The sequence below is a fragment of the Vespula pensylvanica genome, chromosome 13, assembly GCF_014466175.1.
Source record: "Vespula pensylvanica isolate Volc-1 chromosome 13, ASM1446617v1, whole genome shotgun sequence".
Lineage (NCBI taxonomy): Eukaryota > Metazoa > Arthropoda > Insecta > Hymenoptera > Vespidae > Vespula > Vespula pensylvanica.
Window position 1 is genome coordinate 5,023,803 of NC_057697.1, and position 23,086 is coordinate 5,046,888.

A 23,086-nucleotide genomic window follows, 5' to 3' on the forward strand; every position below is an offset into this window, starting at 1 on the left:
AGGAGGGTAAGTTCCCGTTTACGGATAGCAGAATCGTCATACAACGAAAACGTCATCATCACTAACAAACATGGCCGATTGTGTTTTTTGAATTTCAACCAATAAAACGAAGTTCACAGTAGAACTTTTATCGTACCTGTGAACACTCATGCTTGTATTTTGTCGACATGCGCATGGGAATTAGAATAACGGTGACCCTACTATTAAATTTATGATACCGGGGTAATATGTCACTTACAGAAAAGTTAGATCCTAATGCTAACTGGAGCAGGGTAAATCCCCACTTACGTGCATGAATTTTTAACAAGACCGATCTTCTATTTGAAATTTTAAACAATAAAATTAGTCCAGGGTAGAATTAATCCCAACGTGTGCGTAGCTGTTCTTCTTAATCTATCCTGTTCGTCGTAAAGAAAAGAAGAAAAAAAACAAAAGAGGAGAAAATAAGGAAAAGAGAAAAAGAGAGATAAGGAGAAAAAGAGATAAGAAAAAAAGAGAAGAGAGAAAGATAAGGAAAGAGAAGAAGGGAAACCAAAAGAAACGAGCCCGGCAAAAGGTCCACACCCAAAGGCCCCGCCCGACAAAAATTAGAATAATTAATTTAGAATAATTGGTTAAACTATTATATAGTTATGCATTTTAATAAATAGAGATGATTGTTTATTTGCTTAATATACGAAGATCTTCCCTATTAAGTACATCCAGTTCTATTGTCATTATCTAACTCTCGGTTTAAGGTTAGTCCCAACCGTGCCCACCCACGCTAGCATACCACCTAGCATATCTGAAATACTTTACATATTTCATTAGTTAATACTTTTATCAAAAATGAAAAATTCTTAAATCTTAATAACATCTCTACAAATGCAGTGAAAGTGAAGAACATGATATATATTTAAGTGTGTTTATTCTGTGCAATTATAATATATATATATATATATATATATATATATATATAAGATTTTATATTTAATTTAATTTAACTTCAGAAGAAAAAAAGAAAAATTTTCAACCTAATCTAATCAAGTATTATATTCTCGTAAAGCGTGGCAAAGGGAGAATTTAACATAAATCGAAATGTGCTTATCTCAACTCCATGTACATCCTTATTCAGTAGTCACCACATTGCCATATCTTATACATTTCATGACTCTGACTTTAAACTAATTTTAAGAAATAATAATAATAATTATTTAGAAGAAATAATTTTTATAGAAACAAAGAATATATTACTTATAAAAGATGAAAGTATGAATCAAATTTAACTTTAACTCTTTCGCCACTGAACTGGATCCCGCGTCCAAAGTGTACACATTGAGCAAACGTGGATAGTTTATCTTGGAGGAAGAGGGACTTTCTTTTAAATAATATATTCATAATTTTTACATAAAAGATATAAACTTATTTTGTGGGTATAAAGAGTCTGACTAACGATTGGAAATAGTGAAAAAATAATATATAGTGATTAATAATTTAATTCAGTATGATATGTTTTGCTCTATTCTCGTTAATTATCTATTTCTTTATGGCATCTAATAGTAATGACAAAATGGAGGTAGAACAAATATGATTCAAACTGTATCGTTTATTCCTTTTGTCAAATAATTTGCTATTCAAAAACTAAGTCGTTGACGACTTTAATCGGAGTGCGTCTCTATGCGTCATTTCGTGTAAGTCGGATATATCTGGCGTGCGTCTCTGTGGATCATTTCGTGTATCCGGAGCGAAAAGGTTAAAACAAAGAAAAGTGAAAACTGTATGAGACTTGACTTTAATAATAAAAATGTGACAATTCTAACCGGATATGCGGGACAATGTGGAGACGAAAACGAATTGTTACATCATATCAATTTTTCAAATCTATGTTTATACTCATCATCATACGAGCATTTTGAATGACAATATGGTAAAATTAAAATATGACCAAAGCTATTCTCGAAAGATTCTCATGAATCTTTAAAAATAATTTTATAGTCTGTAATTACTCTCTTGAGTCACAGTTTGTGGGGCCCTCTTTGGCATATAACTTCTTCTTTGCTTCGTGCCATAATTTAACTGGTCATCGTTCAAATAGTATAATAGCAAAATCTGTTTCCAGATTCTAAGATATGGAAGGAAACAAAACATAATGTTAACGTATGTGGAAAATAAAAACCTTATCTCTTTAGGTAGAAACTGATTACTATCTTTTCGAGAAACACCTTTTCGCAGGATAAGAGAAATGGGTATTACTATATTAATTGTTGAAAATCCTGAATTAAAAATTGATTAATTTATTTTAGGACCTACGGACTGATCCTACAGGTTTCTCTTTCTTTTATCAATGAATCTATTCGATTTTTTTCATGCAAAATGATTCTATCGACACTTTTCTTTTACCAATAAAATTGATTAAATGTTTGATTAATTTTTAGTTAAAAATGTAATGAAAACTCCTTGAATGCTCCTTACAAGCGACTACTCTAATTATTAGAAATCATATACATCATTGTAATCCATCGCAAATGTCTTCTTGCTTACTCTTTATTAGAACTCGTGAATATTGGTTTTTTACTATTTTCGCGAGAGAAGTATATTTAAAAATACATTTAAATATTCAAAATTTCAAATAATTATAACTAATACGTTTGAACAAAAGACCCCATTGTAATCTAATAAATAAATTAAAAACAGGAAACCATACACGAATAAATCTTAAAAAAAATTTAATCGTGGTCACTCAATGCTCTTCTATTAATTAATTACAACCAATCACTTATTTTTTAAGAAGTTCTGCAATGGCCCAAAAACACTTGTCCGTGATTTATGTTGAAATTGAGAATAGATGATTCGTAGCTGATTGAAAATATGATAGGTCGAGATCAACGTTGGTTGAGATCCTTTTCAATGATGCACTGACTCTAATTCGCGGTATGCATTTACTTCGCAAAACTCTACTGTCTCTTATAAATACAGTCTGTGCGATTGTTAAAAAAGCAAAACACTTCACGAACAAAAACTGATTCTAATGACTGCATTGCACGCAGTCGATGCAAGTTCACTTGTTATTTAATTCATGAAACACGAATAAATATTGCATGTATTTCGCGATGGTTTTACTTTAGCGATACAAACACTCGATTACTTCATTGCTATGCGCGCGATTGCAATGAAATTCTGAAATAGAATATAAACAAAATTATTAGTATAACCGATATAATAAGAAATTATTCAAGAAGTGTGATATAGAAATATATTTATTTTAAGTCTTCGTTGATACGCGCGATAATACGATAATACGAAGAGAACCTCCCATAATTTTCAAGTCCAGTAGTATTTACAAATATTCCATATATACATTTATAAAATGTATCCCTTGCTTTGTAACATGCAAGATATTGGCTACTGTTAACGTTGGCTTCCAAGAATTATATGTGCTTGTCTTAAAAACAAAAAAATAAAACATGGTTCATGTCTTATTCAATATCTTGAGACCAATTGAAAGAGTCGTTTGGAATAGCAGTTTCAATAGTTCCTGTGCTTTATCGATGATATGTATATTAAATCATTTATTGTTATATTTTGTAAGAAATAGTGTGTTTAATCACAAAAAATGGAACGTGCCAAAAAATTGAATGAAACAGACATAAAAATCTTGAATTTAAGAAAGGACATTATTATTTAAGAAAGAATGTTATTCTAAAATTTCAAAATTCGTAGTTAGAAACTGAAATGTTATTAAAAATTTATCAAAACATCCTGAGAATTATATTAAAAAGAGAGCGAAAGATTGTTCACATGCAATAAGTGATCATGGAATTCGGTCGATTTTAAAAATTGCATCAAATTCGGCGTTGTAGTAGATGTAGAAGTAGATGTTTCGAAACGTTCAACGAATTTTACAAAAATCTGAAAAGATTCAAAGAAGAACATTAAGAAGAAATCCAATGCTCACAAAGAAACATATTGACGATTGACTGGAATTCGCATGGGAATGTCTCAGATGGAAAAAAGATGGAAAAGAATTATATTCTCAGATGAGAAAAGGTTTACCCCAGACTTGATGGCTGGTCCTATTATTTTCATATGAGAAAAGAACCACAATTCAAAATGAAATGACAGATGAAAGGCAGTGAAGTTATGGTTTGGGGTGGGATTGGATTTAAAGGAAAAACATCTATAAGATTTATAAATGGGAAAATGAGGAGTATAGATTATGTACAATTTATAAATGAAAAAATTACAACACATGCGGAACAGATAAGTGGAAAAAAATTTATATTTTAGCATGATAACGTAAGCATGCATAGCACTAAGATTGTAAGAATTTATTTAAAAAATAATAATATCGAGGTTTTACGATGGCTAGCAAGGTCTCCTTATTTAAATATTATTAAAAATGGAGGAAATTAACCCGTCATGTATTTAGTAATAGAAAACAATTTTATTATATTCTAATTAAATTTAATCATCGCAACAATAAGATACTTTTTTACATCTTCATGGAACAATCAATTGGGAAATAAGAAAGCATACCAAATGCTCAATATACTTTCTTATTGAACTATTTCAGATGCGACCTGATCAACTGTTATTGTAATTTGCTTGTCAGCAAATTCCTTATAATTCCACAGTCTATGTAACAGGTCAACGAGTTTTGATTTGTGAAAGTTGCTGTATTAGAAAAAATTAAATTCCAATTTGTAAAAACAGTTCCAAATGTAAAAACTTGAATGTAAAGATCGTTATTGATTAGAATATAGCTTTGCAGTCTCAGCACCATTTTGATTCTGTTTACTAAACAAAATAAACATATAACTGTTTCATTGTTTGTGAATATCATAATTTTGAAATATGGACTCACTAAACTATTACTCATATTTACTAATGGAAATCTTAATCTTACGTTAATATTAGTGATTAACATATTCTAAAGCATTTGTCAATAGACCAAAATAATTCAGAAAACTTTCAACTACAATAACCTTTTGATGTATAAGTTTAGTGTATAAATATGTTAATATTGTATTATACAAAATATATACATATTATGCACTGTTTAGTACTACTTAATTTTAACTTATAATATTTTTTTCTATTTTCAAGTGTTTAGGAGATACAGCCTATTATAATTGTATGGGATACTCTGTATATGATAATAATTAAAATGTTCAACTTTACGAAATCTAAGGAAATTCAGTTATTTATTATTATTTTATAATAATATCATAAAAGTATGGAGTAATATTTATTTTCAGGTATGAAGATTAATATTTAGAATACTCTAATCAAAAATGAACTGAGTATATTATATCAAGTATTTTCATAACTCTAAAAATAATAAAAGTAGTATATTATATATATTTTTATAAATAATATATTGATTTTTTTCAAATGTAAAATTGTGATGGTAATTGATCATAAAATAACTTTGAAAACAAAAAAGATATAAACATTAGATAAAATATAGAAATATTTTAGGAAGGAATCAAAAATTTTGTTACTATTTCTACAATTTTCATGAGTGTTGTTGCCATTATAGCATCAATTTGTTGTATCATATAATTAAAATATAGATAGAATATAAAGATGATCAAATTTCTAAATTCTTGTAAGGCTTGGCAAAGTATATAATTGGAGTATTCTTCAAATATATTTAAATTAAGTCAGAAACTTCTGATAAAGAAAAATGATTCTTGAGGAATAATAATGATTTCTTTAAAAAAAAATCATGTGAATTATTCTGCTGATATTTTACCAGTTTTTTCCTTATAAATTTCTTTTCCTCTGATAGATAATCAGAAAACAATCAAAGTTCATTTTTGCAAACCAATATGATTAACAATACCAATTTTCTTTGTTAGAGTGATCATGAATGTTATATTCATTAAAAGGTATAGTTCTCCATCAGTTCACAATGTCATGCTTTTATATTCGACAAGACAGTACTTTGACTAATCTTTCAGTGGTTTGCATTTTGGATTGCTATTCAACATTGATATTTTCTATAAATGATTGTACTTGAGAATTCTTCTGACTGGGCTCGAAATCAGATTTTCTATCTTAATCGTTTGTTTTACCTCTCTATATCATGTTCATGACCATAATCATTTGTATGATCACTAGTTCAACATCATTAACTACAATGTCCATCAAAAAGAAGAAGAATGGGATCATGATCGCAAAGAGTCCAATTTTCTTGGTTTAAAATATTGCACTTATATGTTTGAATATCAGTCAATCAACTTTTGAAAATAACAAGATGATAAATAAATAGCTAATAAGAAAACTTAATTAACATTAATATTACACATTAAATCTATTCATTTATTCCTTTTAATTATTTAAGGCTACAACTGATCGCCATAGAAAAATCTCGAAGAAGTGAACGTTTTTGTTTATGCTTCTTACTGTCGTTATTATTTCTCCCAATCTCTGGAATCTTTGATTTTTCCTTCATACGTTGATTATTCTTTCTTTTTCAGTTCCTATTTTTCCATCACAAACTCGGTGAAATTAATGTCAGAAACATTAAAATCATCTCTGCTCTAAACCATACTCATCTTGAAAAGGGATAAAAAGCAAAAATATGATCGAACTTATCAGTGGAATTGATCCTAGTTGCCAATAAAGAATACAGGCAATAATCAATGTGGCAATTGAACTAATCCACATATAATGAATACTATATTTAATTTAATATGTTAGCATCATATTCCATTAGATAATATTATTTGTACTGAACTACTTTTGTATAGAATTACTTCTTTTTATAAACTTTTTGATTCATCTATTAATTGTTTCTATACATCATTGGATATTTTGCTTTTCTTAATCTCATATTAGATTCATTTTTTAATATAAATAATAAGATCAATGCAAGTACCTCTCAATCTTGATTATTTAATTAATATCAAAGCTATTTTTTTTTTTCATTCTTAATTATAATTCTATTAGTATAATTCTGTAAATCATTACAAATTAATAAAACTTTTCATTTATAATTTCCATGATTTATGATCCGATTTTTTAATTTCTTAATATGTAAAATGTATATAATTAAATTTATGTTTAGAGGTTAGTATTTAGTTTTAACTAAAGTATATCATGTAATCAACTTTTGATACGCTAATCTTGATTCCTAAACCTTTCTTTTAAAATTTATTAAAAGATTCGATAAATGATATTAGTAAAGCACAATATGATATATTATAAGTACTTATTACAATAAGTGTACTGTTTCTTAATGTTGTCTTTAATATTAAAAAACAGTACACTTGATTACATTACATGCAGGTAAAAGAAGAGGAAAAAATAAACAGAAAAAGGAGCATTTACGTCAGAAAATATGAGAGCGCATTGATTAGTTTTGAATACAATTTCTAACAAATACTAATCTAAATGATATTTAAATAAGAAATTTATATATTGTTTAAATTTCTTATATAATTATTTTAAGGGTAAATTATTAATGTTTAATTAATAAGTAATTGATTAATCTCAATATAATTATATATATTTCAATATAAATATATATATATTTTTTTAATTATTATTTAATCTAAAGATATGATTATAAATATAGTAAAACTGTGAACAGCGAGAATAATGGCAAGATAAGGAGCATGATAAAATTGAATCAATATATTTCAATACAGATGTTTATAGCAAAGCAGCAATGAGAGCCATAAAGAAAGCTAAAAACAAAAATGTTTATTTTTGCTAGTGGAGATGAATGTGATTGAGGCCATTTACTGGCTTCAGCCATTGTCATGATAACAATTAATTCGAAGTGTTCTTTAATCCTAACCAGATTTTTAACAAAATTATCCCATCAAAATATAATTTTTGGATGCACCAACTTTAATATCCAATCGAATGTAATAGATATTCTAAAATAATGCTCAAATTTGTCAGGATATTATTAAGGATATTGTCATTGAAATCATTTAAAAATGTAATAAGTTTTTTTACCTATCTCTATTAATAGGATAGACTGTCCCTCTTCTGGTCCTGTATCTTAAATGATCTGAAACTAATACATATATCTAATAACAATATTTTTTGCAAGCATTAGATTTAACAACAACACGCTAAAGAAAAATAACCCACTATAATGTTTCATTTCTCATTTGACTATAAAAGATCAAATATCGATACAAATTAATTATCAGAAACATTATACATATGGGAAATCTATAGTTTGATTGAATCTAAGAATATTTAATTATTGAATTAATACATTTAATACTTCATATATTTTTTATAAGAGGAAATATAAAAAAGGATGTCATTAAAACCTAGATTACACATTTGTAGCTTTATTAAAAAGTTACAATAGAGTTATGAAAATTATGAAAAAAAAAACTATAACAGATTTGTTCTTAACTAATATGATACAAGATAAAAATAAGTTAGTATTACTATAATATGCTTATATATTATCATTCTATTTCAAAATGTTGGTTGTCTTGTCGGTAAAACTGACATTATTGAAAAATGAAATTGAAAAGTGAATTTGTAAACTTTTAAATAAAGTTTGAAACTACTTATAGCGATATAATAATTTTTTCTTATTCCTATAATATATTAATATTTAAACATAAATGTGAATACAGAAAAACCTAATATCTTTTAAAATATAAATAATATCATTGGTTAAATATCCTTGTTTTTGGATTTTTAGAAAAATACGAGGATTCTTGGTTCATGTTATTAAATCAAAAATTTCTAGAGATTTACTATGTTTTGGATCATATAACTTCATTTAAAAACTAATTATCTTTACTGTCTTTAAGCTAAATAATTAATGAAATATTGTTTTAATTTTTTAAAAATGAACTTCTTATAACATTAATTACTTAATTATTCAATGTATCATTGAATAAATTTAATTTTACTTGGTAGTGTTTATCAATACAAGTTATCTTACTGAAAACCATGCGATTTTGATATAAATTAAATTTTTATGTAACATACTTCATTTCAATTGTCATGTTAAGTGTTGTATCCTATATATATTTGTTAAATTATATTTTCAAATATAGACAGATCTCGCTCTTAAATGAATATATAAAATATACTTTATTTTATTTTATTCTACAATAATCGACTTTATATATAAAAATATGTATATATTTAAGCATGTATAAACATGTATATATTTTTTATATATGTAAATATGTGTATATTTACATATATTTTCTAATACAGAGATTATAATTAAAATGAGAAATATAAAGGGAAAATTTAATTAATTTAATAGTTTCAAGCATTATTAATTAAAAATAAAGATTATTCATAAAGTAAAATTATATATATGTATATATATATTTTTTAGACACACGCGCGCGCACCCGCGCACGCACACGCACACACACACAATATAATATTTATATATATGTATATATATATTACGTATTCTAACAACTAGTTGATAAAGTCTTCGCTAAACAAGAAACATGTATAGTAACATGATTGGTCCAATTGGATTCGAAAAGAAAATCGGCGAATGAACGTAGATTTATTGACTAATAGAAATGAATTTACTAACAGAGTAAAGAATTATAAAATACGAAATTTGCCATACTTTTATTGTATTACATCTCTTTTTTATACATATATATTGCACTAGAGAGAGAGAGAGAGAGAGAGAGAGAGAGAGAGAGAGAGAGAGAGAGAGAGAGAGAGAGAGAGAGAGAGAGAGAGAGAGAGAGAAGTACGTGTTCTCATTCAAAAGGCATTGCCGTGTAAAGGCGCAATAACAGTTTTTTTCCTATGTGTTGTTTTTCTCAGCGTAATTTTTTTCTATTTTTTCTTTTTTCGTCAAATATATATTAAAAAATACAAAATATTCATTAAGAATAGTGTTCTAATTGACGAGCAGGTAAATAGAAAAAAAAACATGCTTTGTTCTCATCATTATCCTGGCTTATAGAAAAGTATTAATTGTTATTAATTATTGCAGGTTAGGATTTATCGCTAACTTATGTGAATTTATGTGAAATAATCCAAGGTTTGAAAAATTCTCAAAATTCAAATATTGTTCGGATAACTGAGCAACTGGATAATATAAAGATAGGATACTTTCTTTTAAATCAGACTTTTGTACGACAAGATTATTATTTTGAGTATTGATGTTTTCTTAAGATCTACTTTTTCCTTTTTTTTGATTCACTTTGTTTCCTTGTCCTTGATTAGAAAGTTAAAGATTGAAATAACTGTTTTACTTCTTTAGTTTAACTATATCATATGTACAGAAAACAGTTCTTGATATCGGACTAAGAGAGGTAGAAGCACAAGATTCAGACTAATATGAACAGAGATTCGAAGAAAGTGACATGATACAGTCGTATTCCTTGAATCTTTTAACAACTCTTTATTCTCTTATCCTTCTTAAAGTATTCATACATGTGCTTATAAAAAATTGTAGAAAGAAATCTGTACGCAAAATTTTTATGAAAGAGAATTTAGAATTTAATTTTCTGAAGAGAAAGAAAAATTTGTCTTTGCTAATTTCCTTAGTTAAAGAAAATGAAAAAGGATTGTAGCTAGAAGTCTAGAAAATATAGCATTTATAATGAAGAATCATAGAAGAAGCTGCACTGCCAATTTGAAGAATGATAGCTGGAAACAAAGGAAATTTGAAAAGGTAAAAGGAATATCTAAGAAAAAGAAATATAATTAATTAAGATATATAATTTTTGAAAATTTATATAATGAATATTTAAAAAATATTGACACAAGAGCTTATAGATATATTATTTTAAAACTTATTATTAATTTAAAGTTTATGAATAATTAATTTATGAAACATTATATTAAAGAAAAAATTTTTACTTGATTTAGAAGTTAATTTATTAGATTTTACTAATCTTACAAAAAAATTTTTTGATATATATTTAATCAATTATATATATGCACCATTGATTTGAAAATTAATTAATTAAAATTTTAATCTAAATAGCAAGAATAAAAATATTTTTAAAATAAATTTTTAATTTTCTATATTTATATATCTGCGACTATAAATGAGTTATCTCTCTTCTTCTTAGCAAATTTTTTTGTTGTGGTTTTACTAGATCCTATTTTATTGTTCCAAATTCTATATTTTAATGTTTGAAAAGTGAATAGTGATATTCTAATATATCAACACTGATGTCTAATTGTCTGTGATGATGTATGAATCTTATGTAATATTTTCTTTTTTTAATACTTTGTTTCCCTTATTAATGAATTCTGATATGTATTAAAGCAACTACTGATTACTAAGGCACTTCAATTATATAAATATTTAAGAATATGGGATTATTTCAAGATAAACAAATTATCTGAATCTTATCCATTTGTTGGCTATCCAAATACCCAGATATTTATGATCAGAAAAATATTTTATATGATTTATCTGAATACTTTTTGTGTTACCTTGATGTTTATAATATTTTTTAATATTTTATAATATTTTGGTAAAAATTTATATTTTTATATCAAATAATAAAATAATGAAACTTAAATTATTTTGAATTAGATATCTTTCGAGACAGACATTGAGAAATATATTCTGATACATAATTGAATTAGACAGTGGTAATGATGATTCATTGACATTAGGATCCATTATGTAAAAATAACCAAAGCGAATTTCTATAAGAACCAGCAGAAATTACATCTTATACATCAAGGTGACAAGAAGTATCACAGGCATTTGCTCCTAGATTCCTGTAAATATGATGACCATTTCATTTTATAATAGTAATGAATTTAAAGAGTTTATGGCTATATTGTAACTAGGATATCGGTGTCTTTGATCCTAAAAGTGTTCTAAAGAGATGACAAAATCTCTAAAGAGATGAAGAAAATTTTAAAGAGATGATTATGTGTATAAGAATAGAAACAAAATTTTCTGTAGTAACTAGCATAGCTTTCATGGAAGGATATGGAAATTGCAAGGTAGGGTTTTTATTATTATATTAACACAACAGAAATGTAGTTATGTTTGTTCTAACAAACACAACGATTATGATATTAAATGTTACAATCTGAAAACCTTTAAATGTAGTAACTATAGTGTTATGTTTACAAAATTTCTTTGGTACTTTACATCCTTTATAGTCTTATTAATAATCATCTCAAAATTAATGATATGGGTAAACTTGAAAGAGTGATGTCAGTGAATTGTTTTTTTGGAAATTGAAAGTATGGAATTGAATTGAAGATATTGACTTAGAGACACCTTGCTTTTTGAGCCCAGATAAACTTTTAGTACATTTTAGTTTTTTTTTTTGATGTGTGAACATGAATAAACTGGAGGATTACAGTTCAAGATTATGTTTTTGAGGGTAAGTCAAAGAATCATTAGATATGAGTTAAATTCGATAATTCCAATTATTCTTATATATATATATTTATTGCCTATTCCACTAATTACAAAGATTTTTTTAGATCTTTTTAAGCTATTGATGGACCAATGCTTGAAGATAGTAATGTTAACTCCAATTTAAAAATTTGTTCTCTCTATAAAGGTAAGAAGTTTTGACTGAAGTAAATAAAGAATTCTTTGTCATCTATTCATTTCTCTATTCTGATATTAATCTCGATCTTCTCCATAGTTATAATATGTTGACAGCAATAACAAAAGAAAGAAGATGCTCATTATCATCAATTACTATATTACATCAATCTGTTGGTATGTATTCAATAACAAATACACAGAATAATCAGATGCAACAGGAGCGGATACAAATACAGATCTCATCTGTTTGTCATGGGGTCTTGATAACTTTCAACAATAGCAGCAATCCGGTTCTCAGAGTAACCTACATAAGAACGTATTCTATATCTTCTGGTTCCTTTGGCAGCTTCTAAGCTAATGGTATCTACTGAATCCAATTGGTATGTACTTTTTTTTTCATCAGACTATTATCCTCATTGTTATATTATCGTTGTTACCACGATCGTTGTTATCGGTATCACGATTGTTATTAACGTCGTTAATATTAAGTAAATAATACTATCACCGAATATTTTTGCAATTGCAACATTTTTTATTATTATCATTTAAGATTATACTATAAAAGTCTAAATCAAAGGCCAAATGAAAATGCAAATTTGATTCAAAAATCTAATTGCTTATTATCTCTATTTATTCATTTGACTTTCTTTAAGGGATTTTGCTCTCCAGCAGTATTCTCCAACAGTAATTACATTTAGTTTATAAATGAAGAATTTCTTATGTATATCACTCATATAACATATAAAATATAAACGTACAAATGATGGAGAAATACTCGAGTGAGTTTAGTTATATAACAATCAGGAAGGAGGATTATTTCTTTTCAGAAGAAAAACGTACGCACGTCTTTGAATAAAGATTTATAGGTTGATGCATAGAGAAATGAGAGGAATATTTATTATAGTTTAAATAAATCTACAAATCATAGAGAATTATAACACATAACAAAAATAACAAACACAGAAAATAGAATATAATTTCATTTAAATGCCTAATAATAAAGAGAAAATTTGTCAAATGTATACCATTTTATTGGAGACATTCTTAAATGGAATAGATCACTCCTGAACATATCAAACATCGATGATACATGTTAGCAATGGCTTAGCGAACATAGCTCTCTAATTCAATCAAATTGGTTGGTCAATTGTAATATATAACACTCTTTAAGTATATTTTAAATTTAAAATTACTCCTTAAAGCTGAATACATGGAAATCTTTTAACATATTTACAATGGCAAAATTTTAAGTTTGTATGAGTAGTAGTATAACATGATCTCTTGATTAAGAGTTAAAACATAAAAGCATTTGCTGTTATCTTTGCTAAGTTTTTCTAAATAAAATGTGGACATGTTACTATACTTGCATTATGGTATAGAATTCGACTTTCTTATTGGAATCAAATGCGATAAGTATGAAGTTTATAAAAACGAGTTTATCGATTACATATTTTCATATCTTTTCCTATTCTGTGTAGAGACTCGTTTTTTTCCATAAAATTTTTAATAAGTGTATATTATGATTGGAAAATATAAATCTGAATTTACAAAACTATTCAAGATAAAACTAACTTCTTAAACGTTACAATTCAACTTCTTTTTTTTATAGTTTTGGTTTTAAGAAATCGAATAGTATCATTTTTATTAGTAATTACATAGTAATTTATAAAAGAGAAGGGACTAGGCTGATGAATTTTACTTACATACATTTGCTCTCAGAAATTATTTGATTATTCTTTCGATGAACTTTATTATTAGTTTCGATTCAGGGTTTTGTATAATTAACTGATGTAGATATGTTCTACGGCACTTTGATCTCGCTGTACAAGATATTTATCGTTCTGCAATACTCGATAACAATATATGTGGATAGGTATGGGATCTGAAATACCTCGAATTGCTTTAAATCTTTTTCGTTTATATTGCTAAAAAATTTGTATAACTTCGAACTTGATTCAGAACTTGCAAAATCTTAAAAGCCTTAATAAATATCGAGTCTTTGGTTACTTTCGTTATTCTATCGACGATGAACTCACACTGAGACACTTCGAATCGTTTCGAATTTGTATCATAACTTTGAACCTGATTTCCATTTCAAAACTCTTGAAAGCCTTACAAGTTTCAAAGTCTCGAAAGTTTCGATAGATTTTTTTATTTATTTCGTGTTTGATGAATATTCGATATTTTACAAGCTTTTTAATTATTTATATTCAAGCAATATCATTGACATAAAATATCCGAAAAGTTTGAATTAGCAAGAATACACCGTCCATCCAAAAAGTTTCGGGACTGGATTAATAAAAAATGGAGGAAAGTTAAGATGGCGATTTTAATGCTTCAGATATTCTACATAGGTTCCCCTCACTTGAACATAACGCATACAATCATGTGAAATTATCAGAAAAGTTCTTCTTTGGGGTTCAACTTGCGTGTCATATGGGCTTGAATGTCAATTATATCGTCAAAGTCTTCTCTTCGGTCTTGGCGAACCATCAGAAATTCATTCTTCTTTGTCGTTTTGTGGTAGGTTCGTATTGATAACACGTAGTCTCATCACCCGTGATGATTTTTTTTCAGAAAAGAATTGTCCGAGTTTTTTCTGTTGGATGTTTCCGTCGGATGAACTTAAGGTGAGACGCCCTGATCTCTCATTGTCCTCGAGCGACACCTGTTCTTTTTTAAAACGTTTGAATCATTCAAACACTCGTGCACAACTTAAACAATTATTGCCGTAAGCTTTTTTTCATAGACTCGAATGTCTCCGTAGCTGTTTTATTGAGTAAAACGTGAAATCGAATCACTGCTCGTTGATCCATTGCGATTTCTGACACAATGCGTTGACTCACTACGATCGCACATATATATAACAATAATTCATTGCGTTTTTCTTCATGCTGGTAGGTATTGCTTTATCTTTACTGTGTATTTGTATTTGCTCATTTCAAACTATTGATTTCAAGATGGATAAGAAGCAATTTCATATAATTTTTTAGATAAATTTAAAGTGGCTCGCAAAACTGCGAAAATAATTTATGATATTAACAAAGCATTTGGCCAAGAAATCGCGAATAAATGCATATTGATAGAATGCATAAAAAATTGCATTAACTAAATCTGGCATTGATCAATCAACTCTTGACTATACGTCGCACGGCAAACTGCAAAAATTGTACGAATTAGGATACGAAACTTTGCCTTATCCAGCATATTTTCTGGATTTATCATCAACAGGCTATCTCGGTCACTTTTAGGGGAAGTTTTTGTTTAAAATGCCTTCAAAGATATTGTCAATTCCAAATTGCCGGATTTTTTGACTCGTGGAAAAAACGTATTTCTTGTTTTATATAATTTGCAATTACAATTACACAAAAATGTATAGATTGCGATAGTTTTTATTTCGAATAACAAATTTTATGCTGAGTGAAGACGTGTGATTTTAAAGATAAAGGTTGAAAATCAACATTAATGTCTTACGAACTACTTCTTTTCTATATATATATTTAAATATTAGAAATATTTAAAAATATTATGAATTATGTTAAAATATAAAAAAATATAAAGAATTATATTGTGCAATACTAATGAATCTGATAAATGTTTCTCTAATGTCAAAATTTGCGATAACATACATAAATATAATATCTAGTTGATCGTTATGGAGAACTTCTAACATTGAATTATTGCAAAATAAGTAGCTTCCTTAATTGTTGATATTAACATTTTACTTATTTTATTAGCTAGCTATTAATGTTGTAAGGAAGTAATTCGATTTATCAGAACTACAATAGCATATATTTTGATGTTATGTTTTAAAAAGTTGTTAAATTCACTTTAATAATGTGAACAATAAATAATGTAAAATAATTTTCGCAAAAATCAGAAAAAAATATCATTTCTACTATGTTTCAAAGCATTTGCTTTAGTCCTTTGTTCAGTAACTTAATGGCAGCTATTATTCTTTTTAAAACCTCTCCATAATGTTTTTTAGATTGTATTTGTTTCATCAATTTAGAATCAACTCGAATATTTACTGAATTTGATTTTCTTTTGCGTGATTACTCATAATCACATAAGATTTGTGTTATATTCCTTCAGTTACTATATAAAACCATTCATTAAGCTATTATTGACTTAGAGAAAACAAAAAAGGTAGTTGCTTCGCTGGTTTCTAAAAAAATTAGCCACTCTAGTTTCTTTTTTGTCTTTTTATAGTAAAAATATGATTCATTTACATTTATATTGTATATTTTATTTATATCTTATTGCATTCTGCATTCTTTCTTAATTTTTCGATTTTATCAATATTTTGCGGCATGTTTATTAAAATATGCAAAATAAAATCCCATATCGGGAATCCTGATAATCTCGAATCACGAGGTATTTTTAGAAACTCGAATCGATTTCGAGTTCTTGATCTAATTCAATCTGATATTTTCAAATATTTCCTAAAAAAGAATATTTTCTAAAGAAACAAGTTTATTACGATTTTAAATGTTTATCCATAGTGACAAGTACTACAAGTGTAAGTCTAACAAAAAGGTCAAATAATTATGAAGTCATTTAAAGAGTTATCCATAAATGCGTACACTGTATAATTCTCTATTGCACAGAGTAAAGATTATGCATGATCTTCGTCCAGTCTTACATTTTTTTTTTGCTGCAAACCATGCAAACTTTCTCCGTTCTTCCAGAAAGTTTTCTTATAACTATGACTGTTGCATTGTTGGATGTTTCATCAATCACGCCGATGCTATTTTCCTTTCTGCCATCCATTCTTTTGTTATCGATTGAATTGTTTCATTTATAAATTTCAATCGAGTTATAATTTTGCTTTCAGTATTCATTTGATATAAGATATATACATTCAGTATCTCATATATAAGGTATATCATATATAATATCATATACATACAGTATCATTTTCGAAAAAGTTGAAAAAACTACTTTTTTCTAAAATTTGACAGTTTTTTTTTCGTCCTTGAATTGCTACGAAAGTCTGTTGATAGTCAGAAATTGGTATATAAAAATTTATTTAAACAAAATGATTCCTCCGTTTTCACCAGTTATGTTATCGCATATGAAATTGCGAAATACAGCAAAGCATTTTTAGAAAAAGAATTTTTTAAGAACTGTATGTTAAATGCTGTTGATATAGTTCGCTCCGATAAAATTTTTAACGTTATTTAGTAAAATTAGTTGCTCGAAAATGACTATTACTTGCAGAATAGAAGATATTGATGAGAATATTTTGAAATAATTGCAAGAAAACTTGAAATTATTTACTGTTTTTTCTATTATCTTGGACGAGAGTACTGATATATGCGATAGAGCCCAACTTTTAATATTTATTCGTGGAGCTACTGAAAATTTTATGATCTTTGAAGAGTTATTGTCTATGGAAAGTTTACAAGACCGTACAGGGGGATGTTTATTATGTATAAATTATAAGACAACGGCAAAATTCAGAAAAGTTCTCTGCTGCTAATAGTAAACTTATCAAAAATAAGAACAAAGGTGCCGTTTTTCAAACGCTGACTATGGAGAAACGGATACAGTGTTATGAAATTTAACCATTTATAACGTTCTATAAATTTATTTTGAGACGGAGTTCTCTCACGATGCGAATAGTAAGGCGCTATCGCATACACTACGATATATCGTTTTTCGGGATTAGATGGACTAAATAAACAAATGTCGGATAAGAAACTCAGATTAATTACCTACCGTATGATTTTAGTCTAAATATTTTTTCTCCAATAAAAACTTACCATACAGCCTAACAAATAAAATAATCAATGACTTTTTTATAACATAATACACGTTACAAGACATACTTGAAGAAACAAGTAATAAAAAATCAGCTACTTTTGATGAAATATAAAATGCAATACTAAGAATTCTACCAAAAAGATATAAATATACACAGCTGACCGTAAAATAATAAACAAAAACACATTATAAACATTACTTGAAAAAATCGATAATTATTTTATAAACTGGAAATTGAAAATTAACATTGTCAAATGCAAAATAATACTATTCAGATTCATTTTAACACTAGGTTTACGAACATTTTTTGTATACCTATTTCTACGGACATTTGTCAAATTGACGGTAAAAGAAATCACGTATTTAAAAAAAAAAAAAAAAAAAAAAAAGGAAAAAAGCAATTAAAATATTAAGAGATTTTATATTTATATTAACTTATACCAACTTTTACTATATATATATTTTGAATAGTTTATTTTGAAAGTGGTGCATATTAAAGGTTAACATATTAGACAAAAATATAAATTAATTATATTATATTATAACAAGTCTGGCAATGTTTCTACTAATTTATCAATATGTAATTTGATTATATAAATTTCTTTTAGGCGAATTTAACTAAAATAATATATATTTATGGGCTGTAAATGGACTTACACTATTTTCATAATTAGTCAGTTGTAAAAATCATTTAATTTCAATTATGAAAAATTAGATATCACAAAATATATTTTGTAGTAATCCAATTTTGTTTATAAATAATAACAAGAAATAAAATAAGAGTAGTATTTTTCATTTTAAACGTTAATTGTATTTATATATTGCTAAACTTAATATAAGATATTGCTATTATTAAATTATGGAAAGTGGACTTGCACCATTTTCATAATCAATCGCTACACAATTTTTTTTATTGGTCGATTTTAAATTAAACAAAGCATTAGCATTTTTTAAGATATTAAATATTAACTAGTTATAAATAAAAAGTTTATCATTTATACTACTTTAAAAATAAACGGTCCATTTATTCAACGCATTTTTTACAGATACATTCTACGTTGTGTACACATTTTCCGCAAACTTTCCTCTTACACTTAATGCAAATATTATTACTTCTATTTTTATTGTAATAACTGATTTGACAAGATTTGCGTATTTGTGAATTGTTAATTGATGAAGGAACAATCCTTGATTCATTCTTCTTGTATTCGTTGATAAGTTTTTCTGTTAATTGAAATATGAAATTTTTTTTAGATATTTTAGAACTGGTGCATGTTTTGTACAATATGCAATATAAATAAAACCGATTTATTATGATTAATTATGTAATTAACCGAATCGTTAATTTGACGGGTATCCGAAAAAATAGATTTGAGTGTATATATTCCTTTTATTACATCAATAAAATTCAGCAAAAATTGGAAGAAAATAATATATAATATAATGATTTTTGTAATGTTGCTTATGAAGTCCAAAATTCATCAAATTGATGAGTTTCATAAACCTAATGTTAAAAGAGATCCATTGTGAAGTAGAAAAATGTGAAAAAAATTCAAAATAAAAACAATTAGAAATTCTATAAACGAATTACTACACAAACTGTTAGTCAGATACTTAGGAATATATCTGGAGACAGATTAAAAATATTTTCAACATCTAGGTATACAACTAAAAAAAGCGAAACAAATTTTCAAAAGTTTATTAAGCTACTTTAAATAGTTAGATAAAAAATGCAAGATTATCTATTATTGATGAGGCTAATAATAACATATGCAAGTTTTATTTGTTTCAACTTTCCCAGAAAAAGGGAAGACAATTAGAAATTTTAAAAGAAACTGTCTCAAAGTTTGCAAATATTTAGGACAAAAGAATCATACTATATAAAACATTACATAAATGACCAATTACTTAATCAAGTCAATATTCCACTAATACACAGTCAAATATTAAATCTATCTACTGCTCGTAGCAGGCACCACTTTGTTAAAAACTACCCAAGAAAATATATATAACATGTCTAATTCTAGACATGTTATTCTTACATCAACATACTTTGAAAAAAACCAAACGAACAGAACACACACCAATAATAATATTTCCGTTTTGGGACCCCAATGAACTAGCGTAATAAATAAAAATATGTCTATGTGTTTGGAGCTTAATATTTCTTTATGATTCTCTTGTAGACACAAAAGATTACAGAAGCAGAGATTATCAACCAAAACGCATTTTGTTTGGGATAAAATTTGGGTATGAGGGTCGCAATACTGGTATTCGTTTGTTATAATGAATTATGCAATATTTCCCAAATGGACAGAAGTAAAGTGACTAGTACATTCACAAGTTTATTAAAATATATTGCACAAGTGATTATGTGCTCATTAATCACAATACTTCTCTGAATATAACTCGTTTTCTCTAAAGTTTTGTTTTTGTTATTTTTCAATTTATATAAGGTTTCCAATAAATGAACCGAACCGATTTTATTGGTGCTTAATGTTAAGAATATTGTAGATTTTTCCAATTGTTTTATCATGATGGATATTGATCGAACGAAAGCGGTTAAGTACCAATTTAAATTTGGTATGCATTTAAGTAAGGCAAGATTACTTTCTTAGATAGTACTTGATGCATTCTTCTGATTCAATTTGTTGTTGTGTTATATCAGAATCTTTATGAACAAGTTTGAGAGTGATTGTAAGAAAATCACTAATTCTCAACCTCATAATTTTCATTGTTACATAAAGCAGATGATATGGAATTACTCGACGACGATCGGATCGTTTCAATTCACTTGTAGCTATCATGAAAGTTGTAAAATGTAGCCTTTCTTTGAATATTTTGAGCTAACCAAAAAAAAATATGGGAGAAAGATTATTCATCTACGTGTCATCAAATAATATTGTTACACGCAATCACATGTTTGAACGTAAACGAACTTTAATAACAAAAAAAAGAACTGTATAAGAACGGTTAATTAGTTAGAAGAGTTCCAAGTTCACTTAGTTCTCTAGGCCAGTCCGTAATAATATGGTGTGTGATATATTCCTCTTCCCTGGTGCTATCCGAAGATATTTTTTATTATGAAATAGCAGTGTTTGTTATTGTCCAGTAAGACTTTTTTCGATAGGAATGTCTTCACTTACTTCATTTCTCTGTACTTCAGTCTCATTTGCATTATTGAAAGAAAATTGGTTACTTGTAATATCGTAAAAACTGTACAGATTCATATCTTAATGTTATGTTTGGTAATCAAGCTTATTAAATAGTTTGATTGTTGATTATTTTATATTTCTGCGCTGGTTGTGCGTCGAACAGCGCCTACGTAGAAATCTACCGTGATATACCTGTAAATCTAACTTATTTCAAACATAGAAATCGTAAAGTCTACTTTCGAAATATAATTATTGGGAAATTCATATTAAAATGACAATAAATAAAGGCACATCAAAACAATGCTTACGTTTATTCGAGAATTCGTTGAAAAACGGTGTAATTCCCCATATAAAGAATACATAATATTTTCATTAAAATTGAATATTAAATTGGATTATATCAAGTTAACGGTCATACCACATTGTTATACCTTTTCTCGTCCCCGCGTCCGATATGCATCGTATGGCATTGCTAAAGAATTATTAAAACATAATAAAAAGCTATATAATATAATAATAACTTAGTGTTAATACACTTAATCACACTGGAAGTAATAAATAATAGTATATTTGATATTAGAGTTGAATAAATAATAGAAATAGATACAGAGGTTAATCCTAATCTCAACATCAAAAATCGAACGCCTATCCAGACAAATAATGAAAAGTAAGACTTCAACTTCATTATCATTATATCAAACAAAAGAAGAAGTAAAGAGGTAATTACTCAAATAAATTCCCGAGGATGAAATGTCAAAGAGATAGAAAGAAGATAACCGTTTCTAATAGATTTGATGTTTTATCAGATAAAAGTGAATTAGAAATGGAAATAGAGACTGAAATTGTTCCACAAGCAAAATGACAAAACAAAATCATTCAACAAAATATAAGTGAACAAAAATCTAGGCCAAAGTCAGCAACAGTCAGAAAAAAGTTATAGCCACTTATATTGCATGATAATACAGAAACTCACGTCAAGCTGGTAAGTATGCTAACCTCACTAAATCAACTAACACTTAAATTTTGTATAAAATACGTATCACATGAGAGAAACAGGAATCTTTACAATAACACAAAGGGACTTCAGTACGTTGGAGAAATATTTTTAAAACACAGATGTAAGATTTCATACTTGTATTGAAAAATCACAAGGCAAAAAAACTTTTGTAATCAAAAGTTCTCATAAGGAAACAGAACTAAATCTCCTAATTAAGGAACTTCGAAAGAAAAGATGGTAATCAGTGATATTTTCTGATGAAAAAAAATGTAATTTAGATGGTCTCGATGGTTTTAATTACTATTCCAATGATATTAGAAAAAAAAAACAGTTATTGAAAGTACATTGGCAAATGGAAGCTGTATAATGGTATGGGCTGGAATTGGGTATAATGGATGGACAGATATAGTATTCATTGACTATCGAATGAATGCTGTGGTGTACAAAAAAGTAATTGAAAAACAATTTAGAAAACATGTAGCTCGCATTGTAGGATCAAAATATATATTCTAACAGGACAACACATCTGTTCATAAAACAGGAATTGTAAAAGCATTTTTGGTATCTAAAAATATATCTATTCTCGTTAAGCTTGTGAAATCCCCTGACATTAATATTATAGAAAATTTTTGTATCGTTTCTCTTTGTCTTATTAACTTAGGATCGTAATGCATT

At 27.0% G+C, this 23,086-nt stretch overlaps 2 long non-coding RNA genes across 2 annotated transcripts; one reads left to right on the plus strand and one right to left on the minus strand.

Moving 5' to 3' along the window:
* Positions 1–6,422: 6,422 nt before the first annotated feature.
* Positions 6,423–8,225, minus strand: LOC122633747. The gene is made up of 3 exons (XR_006328176.1): positions 8,092–8,225; positions 7,954–8,008; positions 6,423–6,542 (listed from the first exon to the last, which is right to left on the minus strand). It is a non-coding gene; the product is annotated as an uncharacterized LOC122633747 (long non-coding RNA).
* A 1,554-nt stretch (positions 8,226–9,779) lies between these two features.
* On the plus strand, positions 9,780–14,080 carry LOC122633795. Its single transcript, XR_006328193.1, has 8 exons — positions 9,780–9,865; positions 9,947–10,630; positions 11,507–11,928; positions 12,091–12,317; positions 12,421–12,500; positions 12,588–12,664; positions 12,771–12,870; positions 13,144–14,080. It is a non-coding gene; the product is annotated as an uncharacterized LOC122633795 (long non-coding RNA).
* The last annotated feature ends 9,006 nt before the right edge of the window (positions 14,081–23,086 follow it).